This window comes from Scyliorhinus torazame, chromosome 1 (genome assembly GCF_047496885.1).
Source record: "Scyliorhinus torazame isolate Kashiwa2021f chromosome 1, sScyTor2.1, whole genome shotgun sequence".
In the NCBI taxonomy this organism is placed as follows: domain Eukaryota; kingdom Metazoa; phylum Chordata; class Chondrichthyes; order Carcharhiniformes; family Scyliorhinidae; genus Scyliorhinus; species Scyliorhinus torazame.
In genome coordinates this window covers 29996346-30021742 of record NC_092707.1, presented here as the reverse complement: position 1 = coordinate 30021742, position 25397 = coordinate 29996346, and positions in this window count along the sequence as shown.

Here is a 25397-nt window from a genome sequence, read left to right as displayed (position 1 = left end):
AGTGTGTCTGATTTCAGTGAGCTAACTACAGTGTGTCTGATTTCAGTGAGGTATCCGCAGTGTGTCTGACTTCAGTGAGGTTTTTGCAGTGTGTCTGATTTCAGTGAGGTATTTGCAGTGTGTCTGATTTCAGTGAGGTATCTGCAGTGTGTCTGATTTCAGTGAGGTATCTGCAGTGTGTCTGATTTCAGTGAGGTATCTGCAGTGTGTCTGATTTCAGTGAAGTATCTGCAGTGTGTCTAATTTCAGTGAGGTATCTGCAGTGTGTCTGATTTCAGTGAAGTATCTGCAGTGTGTCTAATTTCAGTGAGGTATCTGCAGTGTGTCTGATTTCAGTGAGGTATCTGCAGTGTGTCTGATTTCTGTGAGGTATCTGCAGTGTGTCTGATTTCAGTGAGGTATCTGCAGTGTGCCTGATTTCAGTGAGGTATCTGCAGTGTGTCTGATTTCAGTGAGGTATCAGCAGTGTGTCTGATTTCAGTGAGGTATCTGCAGTGTGTCTGATTTCAGTGAGCTAACTACAATGTGTCAGATTTCAGTGAGATATCTGCAGTGTGTCTTATTTCATTGAAGTATCTGCAGTGTGTCAGATTTCAGTGAGGTATCTGCAGTGTGTCGGATTTCAGTGATGTTTCTGCAGTGTGTCTGATTTCAGTGAGGTATCTGCAGTGTGTCTGATTTCAGTGACGTATCTGCAGTGTGTCTGATTTCAGTGAGCTAACTACAGTGTGTCAGATTTCAGTGAGGTATCTAAAGTGTGTCTGATTTCAGTGAAGTATCTGCAGTGTGTCTGATTTCAGTGAGGTATCTGCAGTGTGTCTGATTTCAGTGAGGTATCTGCAGTGTGTCTGATTTCAGTGACGTATCTGCAGTGTGTCAGATTTCAGTGAGGTATTTGCAGTGTGTCTGATTTCAGTGAGGTATCTGCAGTGCGTCTGATTTCAGTGAGGTATCTGCAGTGTGTCTAATTTCAGTGAGGTATCTGCAGTGTGTCTGATTTCAGTGAAGTATCTGCAGTGTGTCTGATTTCAGTGAGGTATCTGCAGTGTGTCTGATTTCAGTGAGCTAACTACAGTGTGTCGGATTTCAGTGAAGTATCTGCAGTGCGTCTGATTTCAGTGAGGTATCTGCAGTGCGTCTGATTTCAGTGAGGTATCTGCAGTGTGTCTAATTTCTGTGAGATATCTGCAGTGTGTCTGATTTCAGTGAGGTATCTGCAGTGTGTCTGATTTGAGTGAGGTATCCGCAGTGTGTCTGATTTCAGTGAGGTATTTGCAGTCTGTCTGATTTCAGTGAGGTATCTGCAGTGTGTCTGATTTCAGTGAGGTACCTGCAGTGTGTCTGATTTCAGTGAGGTTTCTGCAGTGTGTCTGATTTCAGTGGGTCTGATTATGCTAGCAAGTAATGCTGGTCAATGGAAGTGAGGTGGTGGGGGAGAAGGCCGGGAGAGGTTGCATGGGGGTGGGGGGGAGGTTGTTACAACGTGGCAGGAGGTGAGAGGTGACATGGTCAGGGTGGAGAAGGGGGCCATCTGGGATGGCCTATATATAGGGTGGAATTAAGGGGACTGGAGTTAAGTGGGGGAAGTGACAGATGGTAGAGGGATTTGGAGGCACAGTTTTACGGTAAGGCTGGTAATGTGGAACGTTTGGGGACTGAATGGGCCGGTTAAGAGGTCACGGGTGTTCGAGCACCTCAGGAGCTTGAAAGCGGGGGTGCCTTTATTGCAGAGAACGCACTTCCGTGTGAAGGACCAAGTTGAGGTTAAGGAAGGGGTGGGTCCGGCAGGTTTTCCAGTCGGGGTTTGGTTCAAAATCGAACAGAGTGGCGATTTTAATGGGAGCAAAAAAATGGGATTTGTGAGTGCAAATGAGGTGAGGGATCCGGGTGGGAGATAGGTGATTGTGAGTGGGGTACTGGAAGGGGCACCGGTGGTGTTGGTAAATGTGTATGCCCCAAATTGGGATGACGTGGGTTTTATGAGGGGGATGCTGGCAGCGATCCCGGATTTGGCCACGCACCAGTTGACCATGGGAGGAGATTTTTTTTTTAGATAAACATTTTATTGAGGTATTTATGGTTTTAAAACAATAACAGAAGAAACAATGTACAATGTACACACAAATATTAACATAGTGCAAAAGCCGTCTTCCTCTCTCACAGTCCCACCTTTTCTCGCCTCCTATTCTACACTAAACTACCCCCCCTCTAAAGAAGTCGACGAACGGCTGCCACCTCCGGGCGAACCCTAACAGTGACCGTCTCAGGGCGAACTTGATTTTCTCCAGACAGAGAAAGTTAGCCATGTCAGTGAGCCAGGTCTCCGACTTTGGGGGCTTTGAGTCCCTCCAAGCTAATAGTATCCGTCTCCGGGCCACCAGGGAAGCAAAGGCCAGAACGTCTGCCTCTTTCTCCTCCTGGATTCCGGATCTTCCGACACCCCACAAACCCCTGCCAATATCCCCTAAGCTTCGGACATGCCTAGAACATGTGGACATGGTTCGCTGGTCCTCCCGCACACCTTGCGCACCATATCTTCCACTCCAAAAAACCTGCTCATCCGGGTCACTGTCATGTGAGCCTGGTGAACGACCTTAAACTGGATCAGGCTGAGCCTGGCACATGTTGTGGACACGTTGACTCCACTCAACGCATCTGCCCAGGGACCATCCTCTATCTCACCTCCCAGCTCCTCCTCCCACTTGCGTTCCAGCTCCTCTGTTTGCGTTTCCTCTGATCCCATAAGCTCCTTATAAATGTCCGAAACCCTCCCTTCTCCCACCCACACTCTGGGAACTACCCTGTCATGTACCCCCCTTGGTGGTAGAAGCGGGAAGATTGAGACCTGCCTACGTAGGAAGTCCCGTACCTGCAGGTACCTAGATTCATTCCCTCCCGTCAGTTCAAATTTAAACTCCAGCTCCCTCAAGCTGGGAAAGCTTCCCTCTATAAGCATATCGCCCATCCTCTCAATCTCTGCTCTCTGCCATTTCTGGAACCCTCCATCTAACTTCCCCGGGGCAAACCGGTGATTATTGCAAATTGGGGACCAGACCGATGCTCCCTCTGCTCCCACATGCTTCCTCCACTGCCCTCAGACTCTCAGGGCCGCGACCACCACGGGGCTGGTGGAGTAGCGTGTCAGCAGGAATGGCAGAGGCGCCGTTACCAATGCTCCCAAACTAGTGCCCTTACAAGATGCCGCCTCTACTCGCTCCCACCCCCCCCCCCCCCCCCCCACCCCCCCGGCAGCGCTCCAACATCCCCTTTTTAGCTCGCGGGGTCTTATCCGCCCATACAAAGCCCTGGATCACCTTGTTGACCCGCTTAAAAAAGGTCCGAGGAATAAAGATGGGGAGACACTGAAACACAAACAGGAATCTCGGGAGAACCATCATTTTCACTGTCTGTACCGTCCCTGCCAGTGTCAACGGGAGTACATCCCACCTCCGGAAATCCTCCTTCATTTGGTCTACTAGTCGGGCCAGATTTAGCTTGTGTAGCTGTTCCCATTCCCGGGCCACCTCGATGCCTAGGTACTGTCGTGTTGGGTGCTCTGGTTCACAAACAAGCCAACCATGCTGGAAGTGGTGTAACGCTATTTTATTAACTGTTCAACGATGCTAACATACTGTAAACGTGGGTAAAAGCAATACCAGCTTAACTGTGGACCCTTTCCTATCACTAGCTATGGTGAGGCACTCAGCACATGGTGAATGTCTGTGATGCAGGCTGTGAGCTCTGTGCTCTGAGCTGGCTGCTGCTAGAATGAGCGGGAACTCTCCTGGTCCCCTGTCTTTATAGTGCTTGTGCTCTCACTGGTGATTGGCTGCGGTGTTATGTATGCTGGTCGGTCCTACTGCATGTCCATCAGTGTGTCTATGTGATTGCACCATAATGTACTGATGTATATTATGACATCCCCCATTTTTAGAAAGAACATGTGCCTATGTGAGAATAAATAACGTGTAATGAGTGTATCTGACCATGTGTGTGCAGTATTTACATAACTATGTACATGAGGCTAGTCTATATACACGGGAAGGTGCCTGTTGCAGAGAAAAGAAAAACAAGGTGTTACACCAACAACAAAACTAATAACGAATGCTATAAACAAACTAGTGAAATGCTGAAACAGGATGAAAGAACAAAGCATTGAGTCCAACATTGTAAGGCTCATAAATCAAGTGTCTGAGGTGGGCGACGAATTCGGGTTGACCGCCTCAAGGGTGGGTCAGGAGCCACCGGCTGAGGATTGGGCCGGGCCACGGCCAAGTGAGGAGGATGCAGAGTATCCGGAAGCTCTACAAAGTCCAGGTCGGGGACAACAGGAGGGCGTGGCACCGGTGGAGGATCACATAGCGAGCGTGGATCCAGCCGAAGGGCATGCCGATTGCGGCGGCGAATGGAGCCATCAGGCAGACGAACCAGGAATGAGCGGGGAGCCACCAACCGAAGAACCACAGCAGTTGCAGACCAGCCACCCTCCGGAAGATGGATTCGGACATTGTCACCTGGCGCCAGAGCAGGAAGATAAGTCGCTCCAGCGTCATGCGCCGCCTTGTGCTGCGCGCGAGACTGTTGCATCCGCTGAAGGACCGGAGCATGGTCGAGGTCTGGGACGTGAATGGATGATACAGTGGTCCTGAGGGTGCAACCCATCAGCAGCTGGGCTGGTGACAGGCCCGTGGACAGTGGAGCCGAGCGATAGGCCAGCAAAGGCGAGGCAGAAGTCGGATCCAATGTCAGCAGCCTTGCAGAGGAGCCTCTTTACGATGTGGATGCCGTTTACTGCTTTGCCATTTGACAGGGGGTGCAGGGGACTGGACGTCACGTGTACAAAGCTGTACCTGCTGGCGAAGTTAGACCATTCCTGGCTCGCGAAGCAGAAGCCATTGTCCGACATCACAGTGAGTGGGATGCCGTGACGAGCAAAGGTCTCTTTGCAGGCACGGATAACAGCCGATGACGTGATGTCGTGCAGGCGTACAACCTCGGGATAGATGGAAAAATAATCAACTCTGAGAACATAGTCCCTGCCGAGTGCATGGAACAGGTCCACACCTACCTTAGACCAAGGGGACGTGACCAACTCATGGGGCTGGAGGGTCTCCCGTGGTTGGGCCGGCTGGAACCGCTGACAGGTGGGGCAATTGAGCACAGTGTTTGCAATGTCCTCATTTATGCCAGGCCAGTAGACAGCCTCTCGGGCCCTTCGTCGGCACTTCTCTACGCCGAGATGGCCCTCGTGCAGCTGCTCTAAAACCAGGTGATGCATGCTGTGTGGGATCACGATGCGGTCCAGCTTCAGGAGGACGCCATCAATGACTGCCAGATCATCTTGAATATTATAGAACTGCGAGCATTGTCCCTTGAGCCATCCGTCAGTCATGTGGCGCATCACACGTTGTAACAGGGGGTCAGCCGCAGTCTCACGGCGAATGTGGGTTAGACGTTCATCCGTAGCCGGTGTTAGACATTTTAGTTGCTGTGAAATGAAGAGTCTAAAGTTCTTGTTCCTTTTCACCAAACACCATTTATTTCACTTCCACAGCCTCTGCACAAAACTCTTAACAACACATCACCTGACAGAGGCCACCTGAAGTCCCTTTACATATCAGTGTCAATTAATGGATGCTTAACATAAATGAGACAACTAATTGCAATGTCTCTTAACCCATTACTTAACAGCCGGCAGATTGGCGGCCGTGAAGGCCACATGGGCGTCGCCTTGGCAAACGAACCCCTCTGGGTCGGACGGAGTGGTGACTGCCCTGGCAGAGCATCAGCTATGATCAGGTCCTTACCCGGTGTGTACACGAACTGGAAATCGTATCTCTGGAGCTTGAGCAGAAAGCGTTGTAGGCGAGGGGTCATGTAATTGAGGTCTTTTTGGATGATGCCGACCAGCAGGCGATGGTCGGTCTCCACAGTGAACTGGGGAAGGCCATACATGTAGTCATGGAACTTGTCGACACCGGTCAACAGGCCTAGGCACTCCTTCTTGATTTGCGCATAGCGCTGCTCTGTGGGGGTCATGGCCTGTGATGCATAGGCAACAGGGGCCCATGACGAGGCGTCATCTCGTTGCAGGAGCACCGCCCCTATGTCAGATTGGCTGGCGTCCGTTGATATTTTCGTCTCCCCTGCAGGATCGAAAAACGCTAATACCGGGGCGGTGGTCAGCTTGACCTTGAGCTCCTCCCATTCACGCTGGTGGCCAGGAAGCCACTGGAAGTCCGTCGTCTTCCTATCTAGGTTGCGGAGAGCCGTGGTGTGGGAAGCGAGGTTAAGGATGAAATTTCCTAGGAAGTTGACCATTCCTAGGAACCGGATCACCGCCTTCTTATCCGCCGGCTTCTGCATGGTCGTCATGGCTGCCACCTTGTCCGCATCCGGCCGTACACCCAACCGGGAGATGTAGTCTTCTAAAAACTTGAGTTCGGTCTGGCCGAAAGAACATTTGGCTCTGTTGAGGCGCAGGCCTTGGTCCCATATTCGCTTAAAAACGCGTTGGAGGCGACTGATATGCTCCTGCGGGGTGGTGGACCAGATGATGATGTCGTCCACATAGACGCGCACACCCTCGATGCCCTCCATCATCTGCTCCATGATGCGGTGGAACACTTCAGATGCTGATGTGATTCCAAATGGCATTCTGTTGTAGCAGTACCTGCCAAACGGGGTGTTGAAAGTACACAGCTTTCTGCTGGACTTGTCCAATTGAATCTGCCAGAAGCCCTTTGTTGCATCCAGCTTGGTGAATATGTTGGCCCGAGCCATCTCGTACGTGATCTCCTCACGCTTGGGGATAGGGTAATGCTCCCGCATGATGTTACGATTTAAATTCTGCAGGTCGATGCAGATCCGGAGCTCGCCGGAAGGCTTCTTTTTTTTTTAATAAAATATTTTATTGAAAATTTTTGGTCAACCAACACAGTACATTGTGCATCCTTTACACAATATTATAACAACACAAATAACAATGACCTATTTTATAAACAGAAAATGAATAAATAATATATAACAAAAATGAAAACTAACCCTAATTGGCAACTGCCTTATCACAAGTAACACTCTCCAAAAATATAATTTAACAGTCCAAATATAATTATCTGTAGCAACGACCTATACATACTATACAGTATATATTAACAACTCTGAGAGTCCTTCTGGCTCCTCCTCCCCCCCCCCCCCCCGCCCCCCCCCCCGATCCTGGGCTGCTGCTGCTGCCTTCTTTTTTCCATTCCATCTATCTTTCTGCGAGGTATTCGACGAACGGTTGCCACCGCCTGGTGAACCCTTGAGCCGACCCCCTTAGGACGAACTTAATCCGCTCTAGCTTTATAAACCCCGCCATGTCATTTATCCAGGTCTCCACCCCCGGGGGCTTGGCTTCTTTCCACATTAGCAATATCCTATGCCGGGCTACTAGGGACGCAAAGGCCAAAACATCGGCCTCTCTCGCCTCCTGCACTCCCGGCTCTTGTGCAACCCCAAATATAGCCAACCCCCAGCTTGGTTCGACCCGGACCCCTACTACTTTTGAAAGCACCTTTGTCACCCCCATCCAAAACCCCTGTAGTGCCGGGCATGACCAAAACATATGGGTATGATTCGCTGGGCTTCTCGAGCACCTCGCACACCTATCCTCCACCCCAAAAAATTTACTGAGCCGTGCTCCAGTCATATGCGCCCTGTGTAATACCTTAAACTGAATCAGGCTTAGCCTGGCACACGAGGACGACAAGTTTACCCTGCTTAGGGCATCTGCCCACAGCCCCTCCTCGATCTCCTCCCCCAGCTCTTCTTCCCATTTCCCTTTTAGTTCATCTACCATAGTCTCCTCTTCGTCCCTCATTTCCCTATATATATCTGACACCTTACCACCCCCCACCCATGTCTTTGAGATCACTCTGTCCTGCACCTCTTGTGTCAGGAGCTGCGGGAATTCCCTCACCTGTTGCCTCGCAAAAGCCCTCAGTTGCATATACCTGAATGCATTCCCTTGGGGCAACCCATATTTCTCGGTCAGCGCTCCCAGACTCGCGAACTTCCCATCCACAAACAGATCTTTCAGTTGCGTTATTCCTGCTCTTTGCCACATTCCATATCCCCCATCCATTCCCCCCGGGGCAAACCTATGGTTGTTTCTTATCGGGGACCCCCCCAAGGCTCCAGTCTTTCCCCTATGCCGTCTCCACTGTCCCCAAATCTTCAGTGTAGCCACCACCACCGGGCTTGTGGTGTAGTTCCTCGGTGAGAACGGCAATGGGGCTGTCACCATAGCCTGTAGGCTAGTCCCCCTACAGGACGCCCTCTCTAATCTCTTCCACGCCGCTCCCTCCTCCTCTCCCATCCACTTACTCACCATTGAAATATTAGCGGCCCAATAATACTCACTTAGGCTCGGTAGTGCCAGCCCCCCCCATCCCTGCTACGCTGTAAGAATCCCTTCCTCACTCTCGGGGTCTTCCCAGCCCACACAAAACCCATGATGCTCTTTTCGATCCTTTTAAAAAAAGCCTTCGTGATCACCACCGGGAGGCACTGAAACAATTCTTGGCTATCTGGATCCCCAGGTAACGAAAGTCCCTTGTTACCTTCCTCAACGGTAGGTCCTCTATTTCTCTACTCTGCTCCCCTGGATGCACCACAAACAACTCACTTTTCCCCATGTTCAATTTATACCCTGAAAAATCCCCAAACTCCCCAAGTATCCGCATTATTTCTGGCATCCCCTCCGCCGGGTCTGCCACATATAGTAACAAATTGTCCGCATACAAAGATACCCGGCGTTCTTCTCCTCCTCTAAGTACTCCCCTCCACTTCTTGGAACCCCTCAACGCTATCGCCAGGGGCTCAATCGCCAGTGCAAACAATAATGGGGACAGAGGGCATCCCTGCCTTGTCCCTCTATGGAGCCGAAAATATGCAGATCCCCGTCCATTCGTGACCACGCTCACCATCGGGGCCCTATACAACAGCTGCACCCATCTAACATACCCCTCTCCAAAACCAAATCTCCTCAACACCTCCCACAAATAATCCCACTCCACTCTATCAAATGCTTTCTCGGCATCCATCGCCACTACTATCTCCGTTTCCCCCTCTGGTGGGGGCATCATCATTACCCCTAACAGCCTCCGTATATTCGTGTTCAGCTGTCTCCCTTTCACAAATCCAGTTTGGTCCTCGTGGACCACCCCCGGGACACATTCCTCTATTCTCATTGCCATTACCTTGGCCAGGATCTTGGCATCTACATTTAGGAGGGAAATAGGTCTATAGAACCCGCATTGTAGCGGGTCCTTTTCCTTCTATAAGAGAAGCGATATCGTTGCTTCAGACATAGTCGGGGGCAGTTGTCCCCTTTCCTTTGCCTCATTAAAGGTCCTCGTCAATACCGGGGCGAGCAAGTCCACATATTTTCTATAGAATTCGACTGGGAATCCATCCGGTCCCGGGGCCTTTCCCGCCTGCATGCTCCTAATTCCTTTCACCACTTCTTCTATCTCGATCTGTGCTCCCAGTCCCACCCTTTCCTGCTGTTCCACCTTGGGAAATTCCAGCCGATCCAAAAAGCCCATCATTCTCTCCCTCCCATCCGGGGGTTGAGCTTCATATAATTTTTTATAAAATGTCTTGAACACTCCATTCACTCTCTCCGCTCCCCGTTCCATCTCTCCTTCCTCATCCCTCACTCCCCCTATTTCCCTCGCTGCTCCCCTTTTCCTCAATTGGTGTGCCAGCAACCTGCTCGCCTTCTCCCCATATTCGTACTGTACACCCTGTGCCTTCCTCCATTGTGCCTCTGCAGTGCCCGTAGTCAGCAAGTCAAATTCTACATGTAGCCTTTGCCTTTCCCTGTACAGTCCCTCCTCCGGTGCTTCCGCATATTGTCTGTCCACCCTCAAAAGTTCTTGCAGCAACCGCTCCCGTTCCTTACTCTCCTGCTTCCCTTTATGTGCCCTTATTGATATCAGCTCCCCACTAACCACCGCCTTCAGCGCCTCCCAGACCACTCCCACCTGGACCTCCCCATTATCATTGAGTTCCAAGTACTTTTCAATGCACCCCCTCACCCTTAGACACACCCCCTCATCTGCCATTAGTCCCATGTCCATTCTCCAGGGTGGGCGCCCTCCTGTTTCCTCCCCTATCTCCAAGTCTACCCAGTGTGGAGCGTGATCCGAAATGGCTATAGCCGTACACTCCGTTCCCCTCACCTTTGGGATCAACGCCCTTCCCAGCACAAAAAAGTCTATTCGCGAGTAGACTTTATGGACATAGGAGAAAAACGAGAACTCCTTACTCCTAGGTCTGCTAAATCTCCACGGGTCTACACCCCCCATCTGCTCCATAAAATCTTTAAGTACCTTGGCTGCTGCCGGCCTCCTTCCAGTCCTGGACTTCGACCTATCCAGCCCTGGTTCCAACACCGTATTAAAATCTCCCCCCATTATCAGCTTTCCCATCTCAAGGTCCGGAATGCGTCCTAGCATCCGCCTCATAAAATTGGCATCATCCCAGTTCGGGGCATATACGTTTACCAAAACCACCGTCTCCCCCTGTAGTTTGCCACTCACCATCACGTATCTGCCCCCGTTATCCGCCACTATAGTCTTTGCCTTGAACGTTACCCGCTTCCCCACTAATATAGCCACCCCCCTGTTTTTCGCATCTAGCCCCGAATGGAACACCTGCCCCACCCATCCTTTGCGTAGCCTAACCTGGTCTATCAGTTTCAGGTGCGTTTCCTGTAACATAACCACATCTGCCTTAAGTTTCTTAAGGTGTGCGTGTACCCGTGCCCTCTTTATCGGCACGTTCAGCCCTCTCACGTTCCACGTGATCAGCCGGGTTGGGGGGCTTCCTACCTCCACACCTTGTCGATTAGCCATCACCTTTTTCCAGCTCCTCACCCGGTTCCCACGCAGCTGTATCTCCCCCAGGCGGTGCCCCCCCGCCCATCCCCTCCCATACCAGCTCCCCCCTCTCCCCAGCAGCAGCAACCCAGTAATTCCCCCCTCCCCCCCCCCCCCCCCCGCTAGATCCCCCGCTAGCGTAATTACTCCCCCCATGTTGCTCCCAGAAGTCAGCAAACTCTGGCCGACCTCGGCTTCCCCCCGTGACCTCGGCTCGCACCATGCGACGCCCCCTCCTTCCTGCTTCTCTATTCCCGCCATGATTATCATAGCGCGGGAACCAAGCCCGCGCTGCTCCCTTGGCCCCGCCCCCAATGGCCAACGCCCCATCTCCTCCACCTCCCCTCCTCCCCCATCACCACCTGTGGAAGAGAGAAAAGTTACCACATCGCAGGATTAGTACATTAAACTCCTCTTTCCCCCCTTTTTAACCCCCCTCTTCGCCCCCCACATTTGCCCCACCACTTTGTTCAAACGTTCTTTTTAATAACCCGCTCATTCCAGTTTTTCTTCCACAATAAAAGTCCACGCTTCATCCGCCGTCTCAAAGTAGTGGTGCCTTCCTCGATATGTGACCCACAGTCTTGCCGGTTGCAGCATTCCAAATTTTATCTTCTTTTTATGAAGCACCGCCTTGGCCCGATTAAAGCTCGCCCTCCTTCTCGCCACCTCCGCACTCCAGTCTTGATAAACGCGGATTACCGCGTTCTCCCATTTACTGCTCCGAGTTTTCTTTGCCCATCTAAGGACCATTTCTTTATCCTTAAAACGGAGGAATCTCACCACTATGGCTCTGGGAATTTCTCCTGCTCTCGGCCCTCGCGCCATCACTCGGTATGCTCCCTCCACCTCCAACGGACCCGCCGGGGCCTCCGCTCCCATTAACGAGTGCAGCATCGTGCTCACATATGCCCCGACGTCCGCTCCCTCCACACCTTCAGGAAGACCAAGAATCCTCAGGTTGTTCCTCCTTGCATTGTTCTCCAGTGCCTCCAACCTTTCCACACATCGTTTCTGATGTGCCTCATGCGTCTCCGTCTTCACCACCAGGCCCTGTATGTCGTCCTCATTCTCGGCTGCCTTTGCCTTCACGACCCGAAGCTCCCGCTCCTGGGTCTTTTGTTCCTCCTTTAGCCCTTCGATCGCCTGTAATATCGGGGCCAACAGCTCCTTCTTCATTTCCTTTTTGAGCTCTTCCACACAGCATTTCAAGAACTCTTGTTGTTCAGGGCCCCATGTTAAACTGCCACCTTCCGACGCCATCTTGGTTTTTGCTTGTCTTCCTTGCCGCTGTTCTAAAGGATCCACTGCAATCCGGCCACTCTCTCCTCCTTTTTCCATCCGTATCCAGGGGGGATTCCCTTCTGGTTTACCGCACAGTATTTTTAGCCGTCAAAATTGCCGTTGGGGCTCCTATCAAGAGCCCAAAAGTCCGTTTCACCGGGAGCTGCCGAAACGTGCGACTCAGCTGGTCATCGCCGCACCCGGAAGTCCGCCGGAAGGCCTCTTGACGCACACCATGGAACTGACCCAGTCGGTTGGTTCCGTCACTCTGGAAAGCACTCCTTGGTCCTGGAGGTGCTGCAGCTGCGGCTTGAGGCGGTCCTTGAGGGGTGCTGGGACTCTGCGAGGTGCATGAACCACAGACGTGGCGTCCTGTTTGAGCAGGATTTTGTATGTGTAGGGAAGTGTGCCCATGCCTTCGAAGACATCTCGGTGTTGAGTGATGATGGCACTTAGTTGCGCCCTGAGATCTGCATCTTGGAAGTCAGGCGTGTCCTCTGGAGAGAGGGAATGTACGCGCTGCACGAGGTTGAGGAGCTTGCAAGCCTGTGCGCCTAGCAGGGAGTCCTTTGAGGAGCCCACGATCTCGAAGGGTAGGGTAACTTTTCGCGAGTTGTGTGTCACCTCGAGTTGGCATGACCCGGTGGCGGGGATGACGTTACCATTATGGTCGACCATTTGGCAATTGGATGGAAGAATTGTTGGTTTGACCCCCAGGGTTTGAAATGCTGACCATGCGAGGAGATTGGCGGAAGCACCAGTGTCCAGACGGAATCTGATCTGGGATCGGTTGACCGTCAGGGTGGCACACCACTCGTCGTCCGGATCAATGCCGTGCACCGACAGCGGCTGGTGCTTTTGATTCAGGGACAGCCTGTTCTTGGTTATGACAGCGACTCAAAAAGGCTCCCTGTCCTCGGTGTCACTGGTCTGCATGAAGTCAGGATCGGACTCGGTGAAGGTGGGTTGGATTGCCCGAACATTCCTGCGAGGCTGGTTAAATCGTTGCGAGTTGGCAGGCTGGGCTGCTCGGCAGCAGGCAGCACAGTGGCCAAGCCTGCCACAGCATAGGCACTGTCGCGATTTTGCAGGGCATTGCCGCTTAAAGTGGGCGGAGCCACAGTTGCCGCACGTCATGACGTCAGTGCGTTCGTTGCGCCGCCGCGCATGCGCGGTATGGTCTTGCGTGGTGCCGGCCTGCGCATCGCGTTCCTCCACGTCACCGTCCCCTTGTATGGCGCATACAAGCGCGGAAGGCCTCGGAAAGCACGCGAAATGGCCGCCCTCCTCCAGACTGCGGCCCGGGAGATGTTCGATCGTTTGGACCCGTTCCGCCTCATGGGGCCCTTGCTGCACCGTTTCAGCTGCCTGTATGTCGGAGTACCGGCTGGTGGCATTCTCATGGAGGACACAGGTCTCGATGGCAGTCGCTAGGGTTAGTTGCTTAACCTTAAGGAGCTGCTGACGCAGGGTGTCCGACATGACCCCAAAAACAATCTGGTCGTGTATCATGGAGTCGGAGGTGGGCCGGTAGCCGCAGGATTGCACGAGGATGCGGAGGTGTGTTAAATAGGATTGGAAAGGCTCGTCCTTACCCTGCAAGCGCTGCTAGAACAGGTACCTTTCGAAGCTTTCGTTGACGTCAACACTGAAGTGTGTGTCGAATTTGAGGAGCACCGTCTTGTACTTGGTCTTGTCCTCGTCGTCCGCGAATGTCAGGGGGTTAAAGATGTGGATGGCATGTTGCCCGGCCGTGGAGAGAAGAAGGGCTATCTGCCTGGTGTCCGATGCATTCTCCCTGTCCGTGGCCTCGAGGAAGAGCTGGAAGCGCTGTTTAAATATCTTCCAATTTACCCCGAGATTGCCAGCGATGCGGAGCGGCGGCGGCGGGTTGATGTTCTCCATGCTGTAGGATGCCGGAATGCTGAGAAGTTGCAGATAAGTCTCACTAGATTGCGGCCACTCCTTGTACCATGTCCTGTTGGGTGTTCTGGTTCACAAAAAAGCCAACAATGCTGGAAGTGGTGTAACGCTATTTTATTAACTGTTCAACGATGCTAACATACTGTAAACGTGGGTAAAAGCAATACCAGCTTAACTGTGGACCCTTTCCTATCACTAGCTATGGCGAGGCACTCAGCACATGGTGAATGTCTGTGATGCAGGCTGTGAGCTCTGTGCTCTGAGCTGGCTGCTGCGAGAATGAGCGGGAACTCTCCTGTCCCCTGTCTTTATAGTGCTTGTGCTCTCACTGGTGATTGGCTGCGGTGTTATGTATGCTGGTTGGTCCTACTGCATGTCCATCAGTGTGTGTATGTGATTGCACCATAATGTACTGATGTATATTATGACAGGTACCAAAAGCTTCCCCCTACCACTCTAAACGGCAGCTCCCCCCAATCGCCTTGCCTGCCCCCTTGCCTGGATCGCGAACATCTCGCTTTTCCCCATGTTCAATTTATAACCCGAAAACCGGCCAATATCCCCCAGAATCCCCATAATTTCTTCCATCCCTTCCAATGGGTCTGACACATACAGGAGCAGATTGTCCGCGTATAGCGAGACTCTGTGTTCCACCCCTACCACCGGACTAGCCTCTTCCAGCTTTTTGAGGCTCTCAACGCAATTGCCAGCGGTTCTATGGCCAGCGCAAACAGCAGTGGGGAGAGGGGGCATCCCTGCCTCGTCCCCCGGTGCAGCCTAAAATAGCCCGATGTCAGCCTGTTCGTCCAAACACTTGCCACGGGCGCCTGATACAGCAGCCTGACCCAGTCAATGAAGCCCCGCCCCAAATCCAAACCGCCCCAGTACCTCCCACAGGTAACCCCATTTCACCCGATCAAATGCCTTCTCTGCATCCATTGCGGCCAATACCTCTATGTCCCTACCCTCTGGGGGCATCATGATAACATTCAACAGCCTTCTTACATTGGCTGCCAACTGCCTCCCCTTACAAGTCCCGTCTGGTCCTCCCCAAGCACGTCCGGGACGCAGTCCTCAATCCTTGAGGACAAGATCTTAGCCAACAATTTGGCGTCTACATTTAGTATGGGGGATCGGTCTGTAGGACCCGCATAACTCCGGGTCCTTCTCCCGCTTCAGGATCAATGAGATAGTGGCCTGTGACATCGTCGGGGGAAGCCCCCCTCTCTCCCTTGCCTCATTAAATGTCCTCATCAGCAGTGACCCCAGTATCCCAGAGAACTTTTTATAAAACTCCACTGGGTACCCGTCCGGACCCTGGGCTTTACCCGAATGTATGGCCTTCAGTCCTTCCGCTATCTCTTCCAACCAGATCGGGGCCCTAGCCCTTCCACCAAGTCTTTATTTAAAAAAATAATAATAATTTTTATTATAGGTTTTCATAAAATATCAGTAACAAAATGAAAAAGAAACCCAACAGGGTTAAGTACAAAACACAGTCCAGAAAAACAACCCTCCATACCCCCCTCCCCCTGTACATAGATAATAAATTAACATTTCCACCCCGACTTAATACAAGTATACACACCCCCTCAGACCCTCCAGTGTAAATAACAAAAACAAAAAAAGAAAAATATAAAGTGACCCCACCCCCCCCCCCCCCCCCCCCCCCCCCCGAGTTGCTGCTGCCATTGACCAATGTCTACCGCTCTGCCAGGAAGTCTAAGAATGGTTGCCACCGCCTAAAGAACCCTTGTGCCGACCCTCTCAAGGCGAATTTCACCCTCTCCAACTTAATAAACCCTGCCATATCGCTGATCCAGGATTCCACGCTTGGGGACCTCGCATCTTTCCACTGAAGGAGAATCCTTCGCCGGGCTACCAGGGACGCAAAGGCCAGAATACCGGCCTCTTTCGCCTCCTGCACTCCCGGCTCCTCTGCCACCCCAAATATTGCGAGCCCCCAGCCCGGTTTGACCCTGGATCCTACCACCCTCGACACCGTCCTCGCTACGCCCTTCCAAAATTCCTCCAGCGCTGAGCAAGCCCAGAACATATGGGTGTGGTTTGCTGGGCTCCCTGAGCACCTAACACACCTGTCCTCACCCCCAAAAAACCGACTCATCCTTGTCCCGGTCATGTATGCCCTGTGCAGCACCGTAAACTGTATGAGGCTGAGCCTCGCCCACGATGAGGAAGAGTTCACCCTCCCCAGGGCATCTGCCCACGTCCCTTCCTCAATTTCCTCTCCCAACTCCTCCTCCCACTTACCTTTTGATGCACGATCAATTACACTCAAGACAAAGTGATTTCATAACTGAAGGCATTAATCGACTAGAACTTGTTCCCCAGCAGCTTCGGTACAGAAAGTAAAGGCTGCTGGGACGGCACCAGTTCTTATACTCCACCTGTCAGGGCGGAGCTACGTATCAACAGCCAATGGTAAACTTCTAGGTTTAACCAATGGTCATCAGCCTCTTAGGTACAGCAATACCTGATAATACCACACCTTTTACCTCCACCACCGAGGCTTCCTCCTCCTCCTGCATCACCTGGTAAGTTTCCGGGATCTTCCCCACTCCCACCCACCCCCCCGAGAACACCCTGTCCTGTACTGTGTGTGGCCGTAGCCGCGGGAATTCCACCACCTGCCGTCTGGCAAACGGCCTTACCTGTAAGTACCTGAAGGTGTTCCCCGGGGGAAGCCCGTACTTCTCCTCCAGCTCACCCATGCTCGCGAACTTCCCGTCCACAAACAGGTCCCCCAACCTTCGTATCCCTGCCCTGTGCCACCCCGCAAACCCTCTACCTGTTCTTCCCGGGGCGAACCGGTGGTTCGCCCGTAATGGGGTCCCCGCCGAGGCCCCCACTTCCCCCCTGTGCCGCCTCCACTGCCTCCAAATTTTGAGGGCAGCCACCACCACCGGGCTCGTGGTATACCTCCTTGGAGGGAGCAGCAGCGGCGCCGTTGCCAGTGCCCCCAGACACGTACCCACACAAGACGCCGTCTCCAGCCTCTTCCATGCAGCCCCCTCCCCCTCCATCACCCACTTGCGCACCATCGTCGCATTGGCGGCCCAGTAGTATCCACAGAGATTGGGCAGCGCCAGTTCCCCCCTATCTCTACTCCGCTCCAGAAACACCCTTCCCACCCTCGGAGTCCCTCGCACCCAGACAAACCCCATTATACTCCTGTTAACCCGCCTAAAAAAAGCCTTCCGGATAAACACGGGGAGGCACTGGAACAGGAACAAAAACCTTGGGAGCACCGTCATTTTGATTGACTGCACCCTACCCGCCAGGGACAGCGGCAACGCGTCCCACCTCTTGAACTCCTCCTCCATTTGCTCCACCAGCCTTGTAAAATTAAGCCTATGCAGGGCCCCCCAACTCCTGGCCACCTGGACTCCCAGATACCTAAAGCTCCTCTCCGCCTTTTTTAGTGGGAGCTCGCCAATCCCCCTCTCCTGGTCCCCTGGATGAACTACAAACAGCTCGCTCTTCCCCATGTTGAGCTTGTACCCCGAAAAGTCCCCGAATTCCCTAAGAATCCGCATTACCTCCGGCATTCCTCCCACCGGGTCCGCCACATACAGCAGCAGGTCGTCCGCATAAAGTGACACCCTATGCTCCTCCCTACCACGCACCAACCCCCTCCAGTTCCTTCACTCCCTCAGTGCCATCGCCAGGGGTTCAATCCCCAGTGCGAAGAGCAGGGGGGATAAGGGACACCCCTGTCTCGTCCCTCGGTGCAACCGAAAGTACTCGGACCTCCTCCTGTTTGAGGCCACACTCGCCATCGGGACCTCATACAACAGCCTAACCCACTTGACAAACCCCTCCCCAAACCCGAACCTCTTCAGCATCTCCCACAGGTACCCCCACTCTACCCTATCGAAGGCTTTCTCAGCGTCCATCGCCACCACTATCTCCGCCTCCCCCTCCCTCGCCGGCATCATGATAACGTTCAAAAGCCTCCGCACATTCGCGTTCAACTGCCTCCCCTTCACAAACCCCGTCTGGTCTTCATGGATGATCTGCGGCACACAATCCTCAATCCTCATGGCTAAGACCTTCGCCAGCACCTTGGCATCTACATTTAGCAAGGAAATCGGTCTGTAAGACCCACACTGCAGGAGATCCTTGTCCTGCTTCAGGATCAAGGAGATCAGTGCCCGGGACTTCGTCGGGGGCAAAGCCCCCCCCTCCCTTGCCTCATTGAAGGTCCTGACTAACAACGGGCCCAACAGGTCCATATATTTTTTATAAAATTCAACCGGGAAACCGTCCGGCCCCGGTGCCTTCCCCGCCTGCATGCTCCCTATCCCTTTGATCAGCTCCTCCAGCCCAATCGGGGCCCCCAATCCCGCCACCAGTCCCTCTTCCACCTTTGGAAGCCTCAATTGGTCCAGGAAGCGGCCCATCCCTCCCTCCTCCCGTGGGGGCTCAGATCGGTACAATTCCTCGTAGAAGTCCCTGACGACCCCATTGATGCCAACCCACGCTCCCTCCCCTGTCCTTAACCCCCCCGATCTCCCTAGCTGCGTCCCGCTTCCGAAGCTGATGCGCCAGCATCCGGCTTGCCTTTTCCCCATACTCATAAATCGCCCCCTGGGCCTTCCTCCACTGCACCTCCGCCTTCCTGGTGGTCAACAGGTCGAATTCGGCCTGGAGGCTACGCCTCTTCCTCAACAATCCTTCCTCGGGCTCCTCCGCATACCTCCTGTCTACCCTCACCATCTCCCCCACCAGCCTCTCCCTCTCCCCCCCGCTCCCACCGCTCCTTGTGGGCCCTAATGGAGGTCAGCTCTCCCCTCACCACCGCCTTCAGTGCCTCCCATACCATCCCCACTCGGACCTCCCCATTGTCGTTGGTCTCCAAGTACCTCTCTGTACTTCCTCGGACACGCTCGCTCACTTCCTCGTCCGCCAACAGCCCCACCTCCAAGCGCCACAGCGGGCGCTGGTCCCTTTCCTCCCCCATCTCCAAGTCCACCCAATGCGGGGCGTGGTCCGAAATGGCTATTGCCGAATACTTGGTATCCTCTACTCTCGCTATCAGCGCCCTACTCAAGATGAAAAAGTCGATTCTGGAATAAGCCTTATGGACATGTGAGAAGAATGAAAATTCCCTAGCCCCCGGCCTTGGGTGGTCCTCCCATCTGGTCCATAAACCCCCTCAGCACTCTAGCCGCCGCCGGCTTCCTACCCGTCCTAGACCTGGAGCGATCCAGTGCCGGATCCAGCACCGTGTTAAAGTCTCCCCCCGTTATCAGGCCCCCCACTTCCAAGTCTGGGATCCGACCCAACATACGCCGCATAAAACCCACATCGTCCAAGTTCGGGGCATACACGTTGACCAGTACCACCCTCTCTCTCTGCAACTTACCACTTACCATTAGGTACCTGCCGCCATTATCTGCCACAATGCTCAACGCCTCAAACCTTCTTTCCCACCAAGATCGCCACCCCTCGATTTTTGGTATCCAGACCTGAGTGAAACACCTGACCTACCCACCCTTTCCTCAATCTTACCTGGTCTGCCACCTTCAGGTGTGTCTCCTGCAGCATAACCACATCCGCCTTGAGCCCCTTCAGGTGCGCGAACTCGCGGGCCCGCTTAACCGGCCCATTCAGTCCCCTTACATTCCAGGTTATCAGCCGGATCAGGGGGCTACCCGCCCCCCTCCCCCGCCGACTAGCCATGCCCCCTCCTCGGCCAGCCACGCGCCCGCACCCCACACCCGGCCCGTTCCCCACAGCGGCATACGCCTGTCTCGACCCCCCCCACTCGCTCCAGCTCCTCCTTGACCATAACAGCAGCACCTCGATTCCCCCCCCCTCCCGGCTAGGACCCATCCTAGCTGATTTACTCCCCCCATTGCACTTCCACAAGTCAGCTGACTCCTGCTGACCCCGGCCACTCCCGCCTCCCCTTCGACTCCTCCCATTGTGTGGCACACCCTCCTCTCCCGTCCCCATCCATAGGCTCTCCCCCTCCCCCTTCTGTTCTAAACGCGGGAAACAACCCTCGCTTCCCCGCCCTGGCCCCGCCAGTCCTGATATATCCGAACCTCCGCGTTCTCCCACCTGCTGCTCCTCTCCTTCTTGGCCCACCTGAGCACACACTCCCGATCGATGAACCGATGGAACCGCACCAGCACCGCCCGCGGAGGCTCGTTAGACTTGGGTCTCCTCGCCAGCACTCTATGGGCCCCTTCCAACTCCAGGGGTCCCTGGAAGGACCCCGCTCCCATCAGCGAGTTCAACATGGTGACCACATAGGCCCCCACGTCTGGCCCCTCCAGCCCCTCCGGGAGGCCCAGAATCCGCAGATTCTTCCGCCTCGGCCGATTCTCCATCTCCTCGAACCGCTCCTGCCATTTCTTGTGGAGCGCATCATGCGCCTCCACCTTTACCGCCAGGCCTAAGATCTCGTCATCGTCAGAGATCTTTTGTCGAGCCTCGCGGATCACCACTCCCTGGGCCGTCTGTGTCTCCAGCAGCTTATCAATAGACGCTCTAGCAGGTCAGTTTTAATCTCTCTGAAGCAGCGCTGGATACCCTCCTGCTGCTCCTCCGCCCACTGCATCCACGCTGCCTGGTCTCTGCCCGCTGCCATTTTGTCCTTCTTCCCTCGCACCTTCTTCGGGTCCACCACCACTTTTTGTGTCGCCCCACTCCTAGTTGAAGCCATATACTGACGGGGAACTGTTGTAGACTCCTTCCCACACCGGGAAACATCGAAAAAGTGCCGTTGGGGGCCCTGAAAAGAGCCCAAAAGTCCGTTTTTGCGGGAGCCGCCGAATGTGCGACTTAGCTCCGCATAGCCGCAACCGGAAGTCCCCTTCTACCAGGTCTTCATCAACCTTCGGGAACTTCAGCCTCCCTAAGAATTGCCTCTTCCCCTCCGGCCCAGCTGGGGGTTCCGACTCGTACAGCCTGCTGTAGAATTCCTCAAACGCCTTATTGACCCCAGCTGAATCTCCGACCAGGTTCCCATCTCTGTCCCTTACTTTCCCAATCTCCCCGGCCGCCTCCTGCTTTCTAAGCAGTTGCGCAAGCATTCTACTGGCCTTCTCCCCATATTCATAGATCGCCCCCCTCGCTTTCCTCAGCTGCTCTACCACCTTCCCTGTAATTAACAAGCCAAACTCAGCCTGTAGCCTCCGTCGTTCCCTTAGAAGCCCTGCCTCTGGGGTCTCCGCATACCTCCTGTCGACCTGTAGGATTTCCTTTATCAGCTCTGCTCAAGATAAAAAAGTCAACCCGGGAGCACACTTGATGCACGTGCGAGTAGAAGGAAAACCCCTTCTCTCTCGGCCGCCCAAATCTCCATGTGTTTAATTACTGTGTTAAAGCTTCCCCCCATAACCAGCTTATGCGAATCCAGGTCCTGGATCTTCCCCAACATCCTTCTTATGCACTCCACATCATCCCAATTTGGCACGTACACATTCACGAGTACCACTGGCAGCCCCTCCAGCTTTCCACTGACCATTATGTACCGACACCCCCACGTCCGCAACTATTCTTCCCGTTTCGAATGACACTCGCTTGTTCATCAGGATCACGACCCCTCTAGTCTTAGAGTCCAGTCCCGAGTGGAAAACCTGTCTGACCCATTCCTTCCTTAGTCTGACCTGGTCAGTTACTCTAAGGTGCGTCTCCTGCAACATTACCACGTCCGCCTTCAGTCCCGTCAAATGCGCGAACACGCGTGCCCTCTTAACCGGCCCATTTAGCCCTCTTACATTCCATGTGATCAGCCTGGTTGGGGGCATCTCGTCCGTCCCCCCTCCGCCGATCAGCCATCACCTTTCTTGGGCCAGTCTCCAGCTCGTGCCCCACGTATCTGCAAGCCTGCCCCCAGGCAGTCTCCGTCCCTGACCTCCCTATTGTCCCACAGCAAAAGTCCCTCCCCTGTCAGCAGAACATTTCCCCGCCCCCCAGTAACAGCACCATACCCACAGCCCCCTCCAACAAGCATACCATTTGCTCACCCCCCACTGCGCTTCCGAGAGCTAGCCCTCCCAGCTAGCTTGGTAGGTCCCGCCCATGGCGCCAGACATTTTCCCACCTATTGTTCCCTCCCCCCGCTCGGACACACATATGCAAACGTAAAAGGGGCAATTCTCCGAGTCCCGCGCCGGGCCGGAGAATCACCGCAACTGCGCCACGATGCCCTGTCACCGGCGGGCGATTCTCTGAGGCGCGGAGAATCGGCGCCATTTGCGCCGGCGCGTTTGGCGCGGCTCCAGCCGCTGGTATGGGCGGGGCCACCGATTCTTCGGGCCAGATGGGGCGAGCAGCCGCGCCGATACGACAGAGTCCCGCCGGCGCCGTTCACCCCTGGTCGCTGCCGGCGGGAACTCTGCGCGAACGGTCAGATGCGGCCTATGGGGGGGGGGGGGTTGGGGGCTCCTTCACCGGGGGGGGGGGGCCTCCGATGGGGTCTGGCCCGCGATCGGGGCCTACCGATCGTCGGGCCGGCCTCTCCCCCCCCGGGCCTACTTTGTGGCGCGGCCGGCCCCTGAACACCGACGCCGTGTTGAGTTGGGGCTGGCGCGCTAAAGAAGTCCCCCACGCATGCGCAGGTTGGCGCAGCGCCCATTTGGCGCCGGGAAAGGTGTGAACCGCTCCAGCGCCGTGCTGGCCCCCTATGGGGGCCAGAATCGATTGTACCAGGCCCCGGTTCGCGCCGTCGTGAAACGCGACGGCGTTCACGACGGCGCGAACAGTTGGGCTCCATATTGGAGAATCGCCCCCGTACAATCCCAACCCAATTGCCCAAAAGAAAGCAAAAAAAATCAAAAAGAAGATCAAACATCGAACATTCACACCTCCATCCCCCATCAGTGCAAATGCAAATTTTAACTCTAGCAGCTCGTCCGCAGACCCCAACTCAGTACAAAAGGCATTACAAGTAACATTCAAAGACAAAATCTTTTCTTTAAAAAAAAAATTAACTGAAGAGAAGAGAGAATAAAAAAAACACGTGAGCCCTGTAACAAAGTTCAGTCCAAACTCCTCATTCCGATACCAGCCCTTTCCTTCTCGCAAAGTCCATCGCTTTCTCGGGTGACTCGAAGTAGAAATGATGCTCTTCACGCGTAACCCAAAGACGGGCGGGGTACAGTGGTCCAAACTTTACCTTCTTCTTAAAATGGTCGATTTTATCTGGTTGAACCCTACTCTTCTCCTGGCTACGTCCGCGCTCAGATCCTGATATATACGCAGGACGCTGTTCTCCCATTTGCAGCTCCGTGTCTGCCTGGCCCACCGTAGAATGCAGTCCTTGTCTAGGTACCTGTGGAATCACACCACCATTGTCCTCGGGGGATCACCTACACGCGGCTTCCTCGTGAGTGATCTGTGTGCCCTGTCCACCTCCAAGAGTCGGGTGAACGTCCCCTCACCCAGTAGCCTCTCGAACATACCCGCTATGTACCCCCCTCCGTCCATTCCTTCGGATCCCTCCGGGAGACCCACGATTCTCAGGTTCTGCCGGCGGGACCTGTTCTCTAGGTCCTCCACCTTCTCCTGAAGCCTTTTCCGTTGGTCTCTCAGCATCCCCACCTCCAACTCCACTGCAGCTTGGTGTTCCTCCTGCTCAGTCATTGCCTTCGCCACTTTCTGGATCGTCCGATCTTGAGCATCCAGTCTGAGATCCAGCCGCGCAATCGATTCCTTAATCGGGTCCAAGCATTTCTTGTTTCTGCTTTGCGAAGCCCTCCTGTATGAACTGCATCAGCTGCTCCGTCGACCGCTGGGTCGTCAAGCCAGATCTCCGGTCGTCCGCCATGCTTTCCCCCGCTGCAGCCTCAGCCCAAACCTTCTCCGTTCGCCTATTTCTTCCTTTGTGAGCACTCCTCGTCCGCTTCTGCATGCACTGATGCAGAATTCCTCTTCACAATTGCATCCAACATCAATTTTCCACTTCAGGTCTGACAAAACATCGGGGAAAAATGCCCAAAGTTCCGACCCGAGCGGGAGCCACCAAATGTGCGACCTACTCCTTCATAGCCACCACCAGAAGTCCCCATGGGAGGAGATTTTAACTGTGTCCTGGAGCCGAGGGTGGATAGGTCGAGCCCTAGGTCGATGGGTAAGGTACGAATGGCAAGGGAGCTGGGGAGGTTTAACTGTAGAAGCCAGGTATTTCAAATACAACTAGTATAGGTAAAAGATAGCTGTTTTAGTACTCATTTTAAAAAATGAGAATTTCAGCACACATAAATTCAGGACTTCAATATGATACATGAAACAGCATAAAATTCCATTATAAGATTATAGCAGCACAGTTGCAAGACAATTTGACACTGCTTGTGCTAATTGTCAAGGCCAAGGACTGAGTTCCATGGCAACTAGGTGGCAAGAGTCCAATGCAGTTTGTAAGAGCATTGAATCATATATATATATTCTCGATATGAAGTCTCAATTGTTACATTAGCCAAGCCAGCTAAAAGATTAGCAAAATATCACATTCCATAACATGTAGACATGAAACAATTAAAGGGCTGATGTTGCACATTGAAGATGGACGGCTTGCCATCAAATCAAATGTGCTTGAGTCTGACCCAAACCAATTAGGATTATATTGGGGTGTAATTAGATGACTTAAGACAGATATGAAAGTGTATAACTGAAAAGTTTCCGCCCGCCATTTTAGTGTGTTGTTGTGCTGTCTTTGGGGTGTTGTGCAGTATTGTCTTTGGGGGGGGTGTTGTGCTGTCTTTGGGGGTGTGTTGTGCTGTCTTTGGGGGGGGTGTTGTGCTGTCTTTGGGGGGGTGTTGTGCTGTCTTTGGGGGATGTTGTGCTGTCTTTGGGGGGGTGTTGTGCTGTCTTTGGGGTGTTGTGCAGTATTGTCTTTGATTCTGTCAGTTTGTCTTTCTGTTAGTTTAGTCAGTTTTGTCCTTAATAGTCTCCATTTTAGAGATGTCTTTTGGGGGTTCTGTCAGTCTACCAGTCTGTGTCAGTGATGTTAGTCCACTTTTGAGTTTGAGTTTAGCTGAAGATTAGCTTTCTCTCTCTCTTCATGTTTCATTGCCAGACTTTGACCTTTTAAAAGTTACTTTCGAGCTGTCTGCCTAAGCAAAGAAAGATAATGTCTGTAATTCTCTGAAAGCTTCGAATTGTCTATGAATTGCCTTTTAAATGACTTTCAAATTGTAATCAAGCGACTACAAATAAAACAATTCTTTTTGGCACCTCAGAAGTTTATACTGCAAATTTCTGCTGAGTTCCAGTATTCGCAAAGTG